We start from the raw sequence: 10,600 nt of genomic DNA, 5'->3' as shown, positions 1-10,600 counted from the left end.
TAGAGTTCAGCAGCATTATGTCCTTTCACATCGTTGTGCAACTATTGCCACATCCATCTCCAGAACTCTTTTTATCTTGCAAAACTGAATCTTCATACCTGGTAAACACTTCTCTGCCTCCCTGGCCCCTGGCAACCACCATTCTACTTTCTATTCTGTTAATGTGACTACTCTAAGTACTTCATGTAAGTGGAATCATATAGTATTTGTCATTTTGTGACTGGCTTATTTCACTTAGCATGATGTCCTCAAGGGTCATTCATGTTGTAGCATGTATCAGAATTTGCTTTCTTTTTAAGGCTGAATAATGTTCCATTGCATGTATATACTACATTTTGCTTATCCATCCCATTCATCATCGGACATCTAGGTTGTTTCATGCCACCATCATCTCTTTTCTCAACTGTTTTGACAGCTTCCTAATTGTTTGCTTTAATTCCAGTCTTTCCCTTTCCATTCTCTTCTTTGCTGAGTTTCGAAAAAGGCAAATCAAATTTTGTTGCCCCTCTTTAAACTTCTTCAGTGACTTCTCATCGTGCTTGGAGTAAAAGTTAAACATCTTAATCTGAATCACAAGACCTTGTAGTTCTAAAAACTCATGACCTTTACAACCTCTCATGCCTCTTGCTTACTCTATTCCCAGGTCAAGTTTTTTCTGGATTTGTTTATTTGTTTTTCTCATCTCAGACTCTGTTTCTTTGGTTCCTTTTCCCTTGAATCCTCTTCACTTTTCATCCCATCCTGGTTGGCTTCCTCTTGTCTTTGAGATGATAGTTAAATGTCACCTCTTCGGAGACATCTTCTGTCACTCTATGTATAAGATTCCTTGTTATTCTTTGTCTTAACTCTGTTTATTTGTAGGTCTTTTGTTTTTGGTTGACTTGTTTCATACTTCCTTTTCCCTCATGATGTAAGCCCCTTGAAGGCAGGGTCTATATCTGTGTCATTTACTTTTTAAAATGTATTATTATATTTTTATTTTTTAGGCGGAGTTTCACTCTTGTTGCAAAGCCTTGCCAGGCTAGAGTGCAATAGCGTAATCTCGGCTCACTGCAACCTCTGCCTCCCGGGTTCAAGCGATTCTCCTGCCTCACCCTCTGGAGTGACCAGGATTACAGGCATGCGCCACCACACCTGGCTAATTTTTGTATTTTTAGTAGAGGCAGGGTTTCACCATGTTGGTCAGACTGGTCTCAAACTCCTGACCTCAGGTGATCCACCTGCCTTGGCCTCCCAAAGTGCTGGGATTACAGGCGTGAGCCAGTGCGCCCAGCCCTCATTTACTTTTGTACCCTGAACATCTAGCTAGTATTTAATAACCACTTGTTGGATGAATGAATAAATATCCTATTTAAGGAAAGAGTGTGAGAGAAGATACCACAATCGAGTTTACTTTTCTTTTCCTTCCTTTTTTCCTCACTCTCCCCTCATCCCACCTTCAAAACATTCTAAAATGTTAACATCCCTCACTGTTAAGAAGAATCACTGGCGTGTAATGATCACTGCTGCTCCAGAAAACTGGTTGAATTGCCATTGGCCTCCTGATGTCGAAAGGGAACATACCCCAAAATTTTCCTTAACCTTCTCCACTAAAAATGATCACTTTTCCAGCCTTGCCCCATATCTCTGAAAAGGCAACCTAATTTTACAGTGGCCTAAATAAGCAAGGCAGAAAAACAGAAATTAAACCTGGAGAGAGAATACCCATGTAGTATGTTTCAAAGTGCGACATGTGTAATTTTGTATTTTCTGCTGTTTTGCATTGTCTTTGTTTATTCCCTACTATGGATAACGGTTGATTTTAGTTGAAGTTCAGTCCCTTATCCATATTGGGAAATTATTTAAAGAAGGCTTTGCCTAGACTCCAAAGATTTTAAGCTCTGGAGTAAATTCTCCTCCCATTTTTTACTGTTATACTCCCTTTTTCTTTCCCAATCTCATTGACAATCAGAGATTTTCTTGGTTTATGTATTGGTTTTCTGTAAGTGTGTATCACAGGACCACAAAATGTGTGTTGAAACCTCACTCTTTGTTAGGTCAGAAGTCTGGTACAGTCTGAATGGGTTCCCTGCTCAGGGTACCATGGGCAGAAATCAAGGGTTAGCCAGTGGTGTTCTCACTGGAGCTCAGGGTCCCCTTCAGGCTATGGCCTATTGTTGGCAGAGTTCAGCTCCTTGTGGTTGCAGGACTGAAGCCCCCATTTAAAGAGCTCATTAATTAAATTTGGCTCACCTGGATCATCTCCCTGTCTTAAGGTCAATTGAGTAGTAACCTTAATTGCATCTGTAAAATCTGTTTTGCCATGCAGTATAACATAACTACAAGAGTAATACCAGGGCTCAGATATAATGGGGTCATTTTAGGATTCTGCCTACCACATTGATCTCTTCTGTTTTTTTTTTTTTTTTTTTTTTTTTTTTTTTTTGGTTAGAGTTACATTCATCTGCATGCATCAGAAAGTCTAATTCTAATAGCTTAAGCAAAAATGTATTTTTTCACATAAAAAGTAGAGAAACAAATGATTGTTGATATCAGTTCAGTGGCTCAGTGACATCAGGGCCAATGACTATTATTCTCTTAGCCTGTCCTTCCTATGATTATTGTAGCTCCAGCTGTTAAGACCATATTCAAGTTGGGAAAAAAGAGAAAATGAGAAGGATCAGAGCTGCATGAACTAATCTGTCTCCTTCATTGGGATAGCAAAACAAAACAAAGATAAAAAATACTTTTTAGAACTATATTTTAGAACTATATTTTAGAACTATATTTCTCACTGTATCTCCATTTATGTTTAACTAGCTAGAAGTTGGTGAAGTTACCACCTCTAGGTGAAGATAGGAAAGCAGGAATAGGAATTATTGTGATTGGCTTAAACCAGGATGATGAGAAGAAATGGATGCTGGTGATGCAGTGAACACTGTCAGTTATACCTCATTTCTAGAAGGCAGAATGTGCTGTTGTGGAAAGAGTGCAGAATTTATAGAGTCAGGAGGTCTGTAATTCTGTCCCAATTCTGGGAGATGGTTAGCTCTGTGACCTTGATCTAGTCACAGAACCTCTCTGAGCCAGTTACTTTATCAAGTGAGAGAAATATTTGCTTTACTTATCTCAGGGTTACTGTAAAAGTGAATTGAAATAACCCATGAAGTTCTTTGCATTCTGGAACTATATACTAATTGTAATTTTTGGTAACTGGTAAAAAATAAGACAATTTCATTGATTCTAAGAAATATATGTGTGTGTGTGTATAAATAAGTAAATATATATATATATTTATTTTTATATTTACTTTTATTTTTTTTTGAGATGGAGTCTCACTCTGTCACCCAGGCTAGAGTGCAGTAGTGCAGTCTCGGCTCACTGCAGCCTCCACCTCCTGGGTTCAAGCGATTCTCCTGCCTCAGCCTCCCGAGTAGCTGGAATTATGGGCGCACACCACTACACCTGGCTAATTTTTGTATTTTTAGTAGAGACGAGGTTTCACCTTGTTGGCCAGTCTGGTCAGAAAATCCTGACCTCAAGTGATCCTCCCTCCTCGGCCTTCCAAATTGCTAGGATTACAGGCGTGAGCCACTGTGCCCAGCCTTAAAAAATATTTTATCTTCTCTGAAATTAGATGAATTGTAAAATGCATCTAATTTATATATGGCTCTAAAATATAGATAAGAAATTATCCACATCAACTCCCTACTGTCACACAGACAAAATATTAGTATTCTCATTTCAAAAAAAATATGAAGTGGAGTTAAACCAAGATGAATGTACCAAGATGGAGTAAGTCAGTATCTTCTAAGAGTTCAAGGAACTGGAAAATGTTTTGCAAACTTTAAAGCCTGGCCTCCTACCAGAGCCATTCACTAATGTGATACACTGCTCAGGTACGTGGGGATGTCAGTCAAGGTCACTGCCTCAGGAATGCACCAAAGATCAGAGGCAATGCCTAACCAGTTTTTCAAGCCAATTGTAACTTAGATTCTTGACTCTGAATGTGGGGCCATGGAATTGTTAGATAGCAGAGCCATCGGGATTGTTGATTTTGAAGGAAAATCACACAGTAGAGTATTTTGTAATTATAACCTTGGGATATACATATATGTATGCATGTACATAAATGTGTGTATTTATAAGTGTGTATACACACATATACACACAAGTAATATGACTTTAGAGAAGGAAGCCACCTAGGGCTAGGAGATTATGCTGTGTGTGCTTGTAAGAGAAAAAGAAGAGGGAGTTCACTTATGGAGAATCATAGATAGATGCTAACTGTGGTCAAAGTATGACATTTGTTTCTTTTGGACTTCTTTCTCATACATGTTTGACTTGAGGCTGAGGTGTTCATTCTGTTCCCCAGTTTTCAATGGAAATTGGAAGAAGATTGGGTGGTCTCCTTTTGTTTTTTAAAATAAAATATTTAAATGAAAGAATGAAATTTTTAAACGTCGAAATAATAAGAGCAAACAACCAGGATTACTCAACTCATTTTCTCTTTTAGGAGCATCAAGGTACCTGTTGATTAATGTGTGTGTGTGTGTGCGTGTGTGTGTGTGTGTGTGTGTGTGTGTTCTTCAGTGAACTCTGTTCAGGTTTTATTAATGAGAATTCAGGTCTCTCATCAAGGAAAAGAACGTGGAAGAAGGAAAGGGAAGAGAAGCAGTATTCAAGTCCTTAATCTGATTTAGTCTTCCTCACAGGGTAATGGGGCCTTCCAGTCTTCTCTTTGTTCTAGCAACTTATGAAACAAGCAGCATGGTTATTTCAACTTTCTGATTCAGCTTCTATGGCTCCTGTAGCCCACTGTGACACAGATATCAGTGTATGAAAGCTTGTTATTATCTTGTGTCGCTGTGCTATGCCCAATTCTGAGTGCATAATAGATGCTCAATAAGGTAGCTGAATATCTTGCTTTAGAAGAACACTGTAAAGAAATATATAGAATTTATGTGTAGTCTGTTTTTCCCATTCTTCCTTTCTTTGTAGCTTTTGATTTGACCTTTAGATGCTTGTCCTTTTTCAAGAGAAAACTGAGGCCTTACTTATGGGTTTGGAATGGACACCAGGATCTAGTTGAAGATGTTTCTGCATAAACTCCAAACAGATGACTGGACAGTGGTTGCCAGTAGTCTCAAACCCAAAAAGTGGATGTGGAGATTTTCATAGACGCTACCTAGCTGAATACCTATGAAAAAGAGGTAGACAGAGAAGATGGCCAAAGATTTAACAACCTCTTTTGGATCACTAACCAGGCACAAGTAATGTTTTTGTATTATATAGCATAGCTAACCTAACAAAATAAATCATTTTCCCAGCTCTGGAGCAATGGAATTAATCTATATGGCTGAATGAAACCTTCCTTTTATTCTCATATAATTTATAAAATTTCTGTAAAATTTCCAATTAATTTTCAGTACATTAGTGTGAAATGACCTGTATTTAGATGTCTGAACTAGTCTCTTTTTAAAAGTGAACACAAGTCAGAAAGTAATGTTCCAGGGGAGGACTTCCAGTTCTGGTTATACTTGGTAACTAGCCCTTCTTCTGCAGCGAACAACCACAAAACAGCAACATCTATGAGGCAACTGTTTTCAGGCTTCGGTCAACAGGCAGCACAAGATTTTCTATCCTGAGGTGAGCCTGACACTCGCCTTGGCTCTTTTCCAGGGAAGAGTTTCCTGACTGCAGTGTGGTCAGCTGGAGTCTAAGCCAAGCACAGCAGTCCTGCTGAGCTAAGAAAACAGAGATCAGAGTTTGGGGCAATTGAAGCAGCTGGAATCTGCAGGACAGGGCACCAGAGAGCAGAGAGTTGGGGAGCAGAGAGCATGGGGATGGGGAGAGAGGAGCAGAAGTATGTCTGGGTGTACCCAGAGAACCGTTGGCCAGCTTAGAGTGCACAGGTGCACACTGAAACCATGCAGAGCTTAATAGAGTGGCTGCTGGCGGATTGAGAATGGGACAGAGATAACTGGACATCAGGCAATAGTGGGGGACATTGGTGGTCCAGCCCAGCCACAGTGGAAAGAGCTCGTTAACGTCTTATTAACATCTCAAGCATCCAACCAAGTATGGAAAGCCTGTGTCTTAGGGGTAAGGATCATGTTCTCAAGGAGGGTCTGTAAATTTTTTTCTGTAAAGGGCCAGTAGTTATTATTATTGAGCAGTAATTATTTCAGTCCCTGTGAGCCATACAGTATCTGTCACAGCTACTCAACTCTGCTATTGTAGACCAAAAGCAGCTATAGACAATATGTAAACTAATGAGTGTGGCTGGTAAATATACTAATAATACAACTTTATTTACCAAAAAAGGCAGAGGGCCAGACTTAGGCTGTGGCTGTAGTTTGCCAGCCCATGCTCTAGAGTAAGATTTACTTGAAACTACCCTAGCAAAGCCTAGAACCAAGCCCTGTGTGTTAGTCAGGGTTCTCTAAAGGGACAGAATTAATAGGATAGATGTATATATGAAGGGTAGTTTATTAAGGAGTATTGATCACAAGGTGAAGTCCCACAGTAGGCTGTCTTCAAGCTGAGGAGCAAGGAATCCAATCCGAGCCCCAAAACCTCAAAAGTAGGGAAGCCGACAGTGTGGCCTTCAGTCTGTGGTCAAAGACCCAGGAGCCCCTGGCAAATCACTGGTGTAAGTCCAAGAGTCCAAAAGCTGAAGAAATTGGAGTCTGATGTTTGACGGCAGGAAGCATCCAGCATGGGAGAAAGATGAAGGCCAGAAGACTCAGCAAGTCTGGTCATTCCACTTTCTTCTGCCTGCTTTATTCTAGCCACACTAGCTACTGATTAGATGGTACCCACCCAGATTGAGAGTGAGTCTGCCTCTCCCAGTCCACTGACTCAAATGTTAATCTCCTTTGGCAACACCCTTAAAGACATACCTGGGAACAATACTTTGCATCCTTCAGTCCAATCAAGTTGACACTCAATATTAACCATCATACCCTGTCAAGATCTACAGGGGAGACAGAGTTTAGAAATTGAGTCCTATGGCAATTAGAGGGCCATGGGAAACAAATTAATCCAATGAAGTAAAAGACCAAGCTTTATACAAGCTCTAGGCGAGCAGCACTTGGTCAGACTGCCTGCTGGAACAAACATCAGCACTCTGCAGAGGAAAGTCAAATCCAGAAGGTCTTCAGTGTATCACCAACAATTATTAGGTATGAAAAAAAAAAAAAAAAACCTTAGGAAAGTAAAAACCTTAGGAAAGTAAAAACCATAGTCAAGCAAAAAAAAAAAACAAAAAAACAAAAAACAATAGTAACTAATCCCAAATGGTCTAGAGGTTGGATTTAGCAGGCAAAGTCTTTAAAGCAGCCATTATAAATATGTTCAAAGAACTAAAGGAAAATATTGTCACAATGAGTGAATATATAAGGCATCACAGCAAAGAAATAGAAACTGTAAAAGAACATTATAAAATGGAAAAGCTGAATAAGATACAAAATTCATGGGATAAGCTTATGGGAGAATGGAGATGAGAAGAGAAAGAGTCAGTGAACGCAAGGACAGATTAGCAGAAGAGATGGAAAAGGGGCAGAAAAACACATTTGAAGAAATACTGACTTAGTTTTTCCAAATTTAATGAAAAAACTGACATACAGATTCAAGAAACTCCACTAACTTCGAGTAAAATGAGTTCTAAGAAAACTACATCCAAATGCACTATAGTCAGTTGCTGAAAATGAAAGATAAAGAGAAAATATTGAAAGCCATTAGAGGAAAGAAGACACATTATATAAGCATGAGTAATTACATATAATCAACTGCTCATTAGAAACATTCAGACCAAAAGGCAAAATACTGAAGGAAAAATTCTCTGTCTTGTGAAAAGTAGCCTTCAAAATCAAGGATGAAATAAAAAATGGACTGCTTTAGAGCATTGCTGTCCAATAGGAATATACCATGAGGCCAGGTGCAGTAACTTGTGCCTGTAATCCCAGCACTTTGGGAGACTGAAGTGGGAGGATTGCTTGAGCCCAGGAGTTTGAGACCAGCCTGGGCAACAGAGTGAGACCCTGTCTCTACGGAAACATTTTTTAAAATTAGCTGGGTGTGATGGTGTGCATTTATAGACCCAGCTATTCAGGAGGCTGAGGTGGGAGGATCACATGGGCCTGCAGAGAGGTCAAGGCTGTAGTGAGCTGTGATAGTGCCCTGTACTCCAGCATGAGCAAGAGTGAGATCCTGTCTCAGTTAAAAAAGGAAGAAATATAGTGTGGGCTACTTATATATGATTTTAAATATTTTAGTAGTTTCATTTAAAAAAGTTGAAAGGAACTGGTGAAATTAATTTTAACAGTATGTTTTACTTAAGCTAATACATCCAGGATACCATTTTAACATGAAAGCAGTATAAAATTATTAGATATTTTACACCTTTTTATACTCTTTAAAGCCTGGTGTATATTTTACACTTAAGGAACAACTTATTCAGATTAACCACATATCAGTAGTCCCTATGTCTAGTGTCTGCTGTATTGGAATTGGATGATATAATTTTAGATCAAAGAGAAAGGGGAATGAACATATTTCCCTATATCTAGATTTTCTCCAAAGCTATTTTACATATAGTGTTTAAATTAACCTTCCTAAAACATTTATTAACGTCTCAAAAGAGCTGAAGAGGCTACCTCCTGTATGTTAAGGCAAATTCATTCATTCATTCATTCATTCAGCTGGTAACCCAACAAACATTTACTAAAAGCCATACCCTATTCTAAGAGTTAAAGACATCAATAAGCAAAAGATCAAGTCCCTTTCCTCATATAGCCACATTAGCAAATAATTTAATTATAATTTGGTAAATGAGTGTAGGTTAAGATAGTATCAGCATTCAGAAGATATGGGGGATAAAGGGCAAGTGGGAAGTATGGTACTTTACTTATTGGAAGTTGAGGAGTACCACCATAGATCAGAGTTTTTGGTTGCAAGCAACAGAAATTAATTTTGGCTAATACAAGCAGGAAAGAAGTCTATTGAAGGGTATGAAAGAGCTCATTGGATTGCCAGATGACTCTCAAACGTGGCTTGGAAAATAGGTAGGAGCCATAGGACCTAGCCGGCAGTGAACAGAGCCAGAGTCACACCATGGGTCTGGTTAGGATGCCGCACTTGTCACCATTGCCACGGAATTGAGTTGTGCCTGCTTCTGGGCTTGGGTCAAGTTTCCATTGTTCGCATGCCACTCTTGCATGTATTCAAGGCCCTTGTACCTTTTAGCATTCCCTCAATATTCTAGCAGCCATTGACAAAGCCTGGATTAATTGCCAGGAGGGATGTAAAGATAATATTTTTTTTCTCGAAAAAGAAAGGAGTTTTGGGTGTTGAGTAGGCAAAAAACAATGAGCATGCATATTATAAAGGTTTTATGGCAAAATAATTTGTGTTCTTTATCTTTGCATTCAGTGATTGCCACTTGGCATAAATGCTTGTTGAGCCAGGCCTGAGATAATGATTGAGCTAAGACTTGAAGGTGAGCAGGAGCTCATGAAATAAAAATGTAGGGAAAATGTATCCCAAATATAGTATTTAATAATGTATTAATATATGAACAAGTGATCGAATAGGACAAAGTATATTAAAAAACACAGTCTTTCAATAACTCAGTTCATCAGGAATATAGGATTCACAAGGAGAGAGAATGACACATGGGATTATAGAGGTGGATCAGGGCCAGATTCACAAAGTGCCTGCATTTATACAACAATTTTTATTGAGCTGCTAACATGTGCCAGGCGCTATGCTCAATGCTGAGGGTATAGCATGCAACCCCTGCTCTCAGGAATCCTTTGTTCATTTCTCATACTTCATTTTATCCTGTGAGGAGACTTTGAGGAGCTGTAAGCAGAGCTGTAGCATAGCCATTTTCAGGTTTTAGGAAGATAACTCTAGCATAATAGGCTGGATAGTAGGTTTGAGCAGGTGATACTGAAGGCAGGGAGACAGGTAGGAGACTTGCAACTGTCTGTGTGAGAGATCATGAGGGGCTGAGCCAAGGCATTGGCAGTGGGATTGGAGAGGGTAAGCTCCAGAGCTCAAACTCGTTCTGAAACTTAGAGCTCCTTTTCCAGGATGCTTGACACCCTCTTCAGATGAACAGAGTGTAACTCACTGTGGGCTAGACATGCCATTCCTGCTCCCTCTTCCTGAGTGCCTGTGCCCCACAGCTCTTTTGCTCAGACCCCTCCTTTCCGGCTTAGGGTACAGTTCAAGACCACCTGTAGCTCAAGCTCTCAGAAGTCTCTTAACACTCTTACTTGCTGCTGTCCTACTTTTAGTGACTAACCACCAGAATAGGTTAGAGAGCAGAAGTTATTGTTTTAGGTTGCTGTGGTATCTCCCTGCAGTTGACAGCTGCTTGAGGGCAGAGATGCTGTTTTGTTCTTCCTTGACCCTCAGGCCCTAGAATGGGCAGAAACAGTACATGTTCCTGATGACTGTGCCCCCCAACTTTGTGAAACACACCGGAGGTACTGATGGCTGAAAAATTCCATCACCACGCTTCGTCCAGCACTGTCTGAGGAAGGCTTATCTCCCTTAAGCACACTTCTCGAGTCACTCTCTGCTTTTAAACCTCCCACATCTTCTCATT

General features: G+C 39.7%; 1 protein-coding gene across 8 annotated transcripts in view; it reads left to right on the top strand.

The window, feature by feature from the left end:
• The window catches only part of STON2 (stonin 2), a 176,143-nt gene that overhangs the window by 23,828 nt on the left and 141,715 nt on the right, over positions 1 to 10,600 (top strand). The window lies entirely within an intron of this gene.

The sequence above is a fragment of the Pan paniscus genome, chromosome 15, assembly GCF_029289425.2.
Source record: "Pan paniscus chromosome 15, NHGRI_mPanPan1-v2.0_pri, whole genome shotgun sequence".
Taxonomy (NCBI): domain Eukaryota; kingdom Metazoa; phylum Chordata; class Mammalia; order Primates; family Hominidae; genus Pan; species Pan paniscus.
The sequence above is the reverse complement of the archived record's forward strand: the minus strand, read 5'-3'. Positions and strand labels throughout refer to the sequence as shown.